This window comes from Dendrobium catenatum, unplaced genomic scaffold, assembly GCF_001605985.2.
Source record: "Dendrobium catenatum unplaced genomic scaffold, ASM160598v2 fragScaff_scaffold_724, whole genome shotgun sequence".
NCBI classification, from domain to species: Eukaryota; Viridiplantae; Streptophyta; class Magnoliopsida; order Asparagales; family Orchidaceae; genus Dendrobium; species Dendrobium catenatum.
Window position 1 is genome coordinate 8,900 of NW_021319186.1, and position 6,047 is coordinate 14,946.

At 35.9% G+C, this 6,047-nt stretch overlaps 1 long non-coding RNA gene across 1 annotated transcript; it reads left to right on the forward strand.

The window, feature by feature from the left end:
• The first annotated feature begins 48 nt into the window (after window positions 1-48).
• On the forward strand, window positions 49-1,388 carry LOC110114541. The gene is made up of 2 exons (XR_002305248.2): window positions 49-738; window positions 1,016-1,388. It is a non-coding gene; the product is annotated as an uncharacterized LOC110114541 (long non-coding RNA).
• The last annotated feature ends 4,659 nt before the right edge of the window (window positions 1,389-6,047 follow it).

The window sequence follows — 6,047 nt, forward strand, 5'->3', positions numbered from 1 at the left end:
AAAAGAGATAGTTTACCTAGGCTAAGCTCGGCTGAGGATCAGGTTAAAGCAAGAGGATGTGTTAGATGCTGAGGTCGGCTGTCAGTTAGCATATTAGTTGGATTCGGCTAGGGCAGGATGTGGGTTTGTGAATGGAAGAGTTTGGCCTGTTGAGGATTTGGGCGTCGGAAGCTTGCAGTCTGAACTGTTCGATAGCTTGGGGGATTCGAATGGAGGAGGGTTCGGTCTAAGGGATTCGGCTACTGAGATGTGAGGAGGATGAGGCTTCGGAGCTTGTGGAGGTTTTGGGATTCAGGTGGCTTGACGAGAGTGGGAAAGTCGGAATAGTGACTGTAAGAGGCGAATCGAATAGGGCTCCTAGGTCTGAAGGGATTAAAGCAGGTCGGAGCTAGTTGGGTTTGGCCTGGAGGTTTGGGAAGGTCGCGAGCTCTATTGGCTAAGGAAGAAGATCGAACGTGGAGAGCAAGAGGAGGTGGACGCCTTCTTCCTTTGGCTGCTTGAAAGAGGCGAATACAGTGGGAGATCGGATGCTTGTGGGGTTTTCGTGTGGAAGAAGAGTGAAGAAGGAGCGGGATTCTTGCGTTTGTGAAGGCGGGAGAGGAAGATAGAGCCTCTATCTTCTCGTTTTAACGACGCCAAGAGGGCAAGTCTTCGCACGCCAGCGACCAGACGATTCGGCGCAGTTGCAGGTAATGAGTACTGTAGCGGAATTTCTATCGAAGATACGGGATGCATGAGGTATGTAATGATTTAGCAAAAAAAATATTCTTTTTTTTTTATCCTATTTTAGGGGTCAACAGTTTAGATGAAGAAAACTTTTATTTGTTTCTTTAGAAGTAATTCTATGTATTGAAAGACATCACCATTAGTTATAATTCATTTGAGGTTTATTATTATGTATATTAATTGATTGTGTTTGGTATGAATAGAATAATCTGAAGGGTAATCTTGAAAGCTAGGAAGGAAACAAATATCTATTTTAAAAGTGGCTATATCTATTGTTTGTTGTTGACAGGCATAATTTTGCATTTGTGGTCAACTGTTACTTCAATATGTTGATTGGAGGATGCTTGATTGACTCGGCTCTTTGCTGCTGATTTATCTCTATTCACATTGATGAGGTTGTTGCGTGCATTGTTTGGTTGTATTTTCTTTGAAGGGTTTATGGTTTCTAATCTACATGATTATGTGGTGGCTGTATTGAGTTATGTATATTTCTTAAAGGTAATGGTGGAGAAGGCTGAGAGAAATGATATAACAAACATTGACAAGAAGAAGCAAGTCCTTGTTGTACTCATTAACATGTTTTTGGTTTTCTATTTTTATTGGGAATTGTGAGTGTAAATCGCATTTCAAAATTTCTCCACCAATCAATGAGCTTCGGATCCTTTCAGTGTTTTTTATTTTAATTCACGCATCAATTATTTACAAAATTGTAGAAATGCTTGTGTAGTAGAGTACGACATGCAGATATTCTTATGGAAACAAAAGTTACTAAATGACATGATTGTTATGTCCATAATCTCGCATAGCTATGAATGAAGACCGCGGATCTTTTCTATTCGCATGTGCTTAAATCTATTACTTGTTAGCTTCTAATCAATTTATCAAATGCCACAAAGTTGAGGTTTTCCCTCTTTTGGGAATGTATAAATTCAAATCTAGCAATATTTTTTCCTTTTTTTTTTTTTTTTTTTTTGAGAAGTATCAAATCATTTCTATCAATCTAACTTCCTTGCTAATGTGCTTGTAATTCTATTGGAATAGATTAAATCCTCTAATATGTATCTATGATAATTATTCTCATTGTATTGGTTTGTTAGTAATTTGAAATAAAAAAAATGTGTTAGGACATCGTGATGGAGTTTTCATGAGGATGAGTTTTCCTACAGTTAGATTTACAATGATATTTGGGAAGCTCTTGGATAGTATTAATGTCTCCATAAATGCAATCCATCATTTTTTTTTCTCTTGGAAATAGGTTAATTTAACCAAACAATGTTGCTTATTGGATATATAGATATTTGATTCCTACAGACCTGACAGTAGGGCAGTTTGTTTACATGATTCATATGAGAATCAAATTGAGTGCAGAGGTCATTTTTATATTTATCGATAACTTGCTTCCACCAACAGATTTTTGTCTTCCTCTTTAAAAAATCTTAAGTTTGTTTTAGTAATAAGGTAGCAATGATTTTTTTTTTCTTGTTTTCTTGTTTTTTTTTATGATTTTTCTAGGTTTTGTTATGTCAAAATATATGAAGAAAAGAAAGATGAAGATGGATTTCTTTGTCACATGCATTGGAGATAAACATTTGGTCTTCTCACTTCCAACCTTAGTTAGATTTCTATTAGAAATTCTAAATTCATTTATGATGCTTTCTTGTCTTGCCAATATTAATAAGTTGTACTGTTAAATTTCTATAAATAATTTAATGTGATCGCTTGTTCGTATGTTGATATAGTAATATTTGAGTTTCACAATATGGTTTTAATATATATTCTTTTTTTGATAGATAATATCATTGATATTGCATGTTATAACTTTTTTTAAAATTTTATTATATAATTTTTAGTTTTAAATTTTTTATTTTTGTACATCATGTGTATGTGAATATATATATACTATTACAAAAAGACTTAAGTTTCTTCCCAAATAAATGCATGACCGTTCAGCTTAATTATTGAAATCTAGTCCCAACCTTCGATAATAGATTTTTAATAAATTTCTATTAATCTCGCTGTTATTCACCCTATATGTGCAATTGTTGATTAAGTGCATTAATTACTTTAAATGACAATTATCGTACTCAACTATTTACGCAAGTTCTTACCATCCATGACTCTTTATAAGCTTCTCCATCAATTCGACGAGAAGCTCTACTTCCGAATTTAGGTTTCTCCTCTTCAGAGTTGAGTTCTTCTTTTGACAATATCTCCTCTTCTTCCCCTCTCTGCAATCTTCAGGTTCGCATCTTTTGGGTTCTTTCGGTTATAACCCTTCGTCATAAATTACTGCTCTCCGCCTTCAGGTTTCACCATCTTTAGATTCTTACCATCTTTAGACAATAACTCTTCATCTTTGTTTAGCTCGTTTATAACCCTTCATTTCACATCATTTCAGTTAGGCTATTCGCTGCCCTTCATATACCCTAAACCTCCATCGACATGCACTGCTCATTGGACATCTTTAGAATCACAACCGAATGCATTTTGGAGAATATGGAGAAGAAAATGAGGGAGATCAATCATCTGAACTAAAATTGACGTCTACACTTATAAATTGACGTAAGATCCTTCAATTTCCTATTTGCCCTCCTCTTTGGTTTTCTTCGCCAAGTGAAATGTCTTTTCTCCCAAATTTCAAAAAATATCTCAATTGACTACTATTGTGGTGGAAACTTCACACCAACAGCCAAAGAAGGAGCTTAGGCTTCTGCTCAATCCAGCCAAAGTTTATAAATCATTCTGGAAACTTGATTCTATTAATTTTTTCTTCAATTAAATACCATGTCATTGGCTAATTTGTTTCTTTGGAGTGTATTAAAGGGTGGTCCTTGTTTTGATGACATCTTCAATATCTTTAGATATTTTTGTCTAATTGTGTCCTAATTTCTATCTCTGATGATTTAAAATCTGAAAAACATAATTGCAGATATTCGATATTCCTCTATGAATTGTTTGAGTGAGACGCATGATGCGGACATCCGACCATGAAAGCTTATCAAAGGAGGAGACGAAGATCGACGGCCATGATCACACCATTTTATTTTAAGTTATTATTATTATTATTTATTTATTTATGCATTTTTGTTTTTACCCTCATTTGAGGGAGTAGGTGCTTGTGACCCCAGGGGGCACTTTTGTCTTTTGTTATGTATTTTGGGATATTTATAGCTAGGGGTGTCAATATTTGACCCGACCCGAACCCGACCCGAAAATTTCAGGTTCGGGTCAACCCGAACCCGAACCGGGTCGGGTTCGGGTTAGGGATTTCGACCCGTTTGTAAAACCGTGTCGGGTTCGGGTTGACCCAGAAACCCGAAATCAACCCGGTTTGACCCGTTTTTAAATAATTTAGGAGGGTTTTAATGGATTTTTATGAAATAAGTAAATGATATTTCAAAAAATTATAAACATTAGTGCCCAAATTAAATTAATCTTGATTTATTTTAAATTAATTGAAGTAAATCTTTCCTTAATTTGATTTAGATTTAAATAAATTGAATTAAATAAAAAAATTTAATAAAATATACCCGAGTCGGGTCGGGTCGGGTTGACCCGAACCCGAAGCGGGTCGGGTTTGTGTTCGAAAAACCGACCCGTTTGCAAAAACAGTGTTGGGTCGATTTTGGGTTGTACCCGAACCCGACCCGTGACCCGGTTTTGACAGCCCTATTTATATCCTCCTCTTTTCTTGTAATGAGGATGGAATATTATTAAGAAAATTTTTCTGCACTTTGTTCTTGAGGGCTATGGGAGTTCCCTATGTGAGGACAACGCAATACCCACCAGCCGCAGGAAGAGTTCGGGCTTGTGGTTTGAAGTCCCTAGGTGAAGGGCGCAACACATCACCTACCAACTACAGGAAGCATCCGAGTTTGTGGTTTTATCTCTTCCAAACTCCCTTTCCCTCCCCCTCCTCCAATCCGCCAACCACAACCTTCCCCTTGCTCTCCTAAGCCGTCAGCCACCATAAACCAACCCCCCTAGTCGTCGGCTCCCTTTCCACCCTAACCCTCACAGCCGGCCAACAAACCTCCACATTAAAACCACTTCCTAACCCTAATCTCTACATAGCCGCCGACCACTTCCCTCTTCCCTTGGCTCCACAAATTTCATCTTGCATTTAAAGCCCTTCATATTTTAGCCCTCTTGCTTTGGCAACAAATTTTTTGAATTCAAAATTCAAACTAATTTGAATTTGAATTTGTTTCCTAAATAAGGATTTTTATTTTAGGAAAGTTACTTAAAATTAGATCCATTTAAAATTCCATTGGATTTAATTTAAATTACTCCTTCCTAATTTAAGATTCCAATTAAAGCATGCTTTAATTCTCTTTCCCTAAACCCTACTCATCCTTCCCTAGCCGCCGCCCCCTTGCTCCTCTCTCTCTCCAATTAATTCCTCTCACCCATTAATACATGGGTCCACATACAATGTATGTGGACATCTCTTCCCCTCCCCATATGGCCGGCCCCCTCTCTATCTCTCTTCTTAATTAATTCTTCCCATTAAGGCCTCCAATTAAAGCCTTTTTTTCAAGGAAAGTCGCCCCCTTTAACCTCCATTTTTGGACATTTAATTTTGAAATTTATTCCCTCCTTTCTTACTAAAATTCTGAATTGAAATATGCTACAATTTGCTCATGTGAGTCACAATCAGTATATGGTTTTTTCTCGTTCTAATCTTTTTTTTATAGAATTTCTATTTTTTAACAATCTTTGAATTATATTTTCAAGCTACGCTAGTGTTTCCTAATTTTCATAAACAATAACTTTTTTCTTGAACTGAAGAAATGAACATTTTCATAAATTACCAAATTTAGTAACCCATCAAGTAAATTTTCCTAATCGATAACTATATTGTTAACCTCTATGCCATAATAGAAGCAACCTAACAAATGTTACAAGCCCTCCCAGGTGATGTCAAGGTTATGGAAACCAAAAAATTGTTCAATATATCCAGGTTTGCATTTTATCTTATAGATTTACTTATTCAATCATTTAGGTTTGCTTTAATTTGATAGAAAGACTTATCTGAGTAATAAATTCAACCATAGAGGTAAGAAATAACCCACCATTGGAGTTGCAAAGCTCAATATTGATTGTTTATTATTCTTATAACTAAAATTTCTATGATTTTGCTGAGCCACATATGTCGTTTATGCTTCCTTGCTCTAGGTATCTTTTACTAGGAGCTTTTGGTGATGCACTATTAACTTATTTAATGTGGTCAATCAACATTTGTTAGATGTATAAATATTGGAGTTAGCCCGATGACACTTTGTATCATGTGTAATCTTATCATCAAGGCATAATGTTTC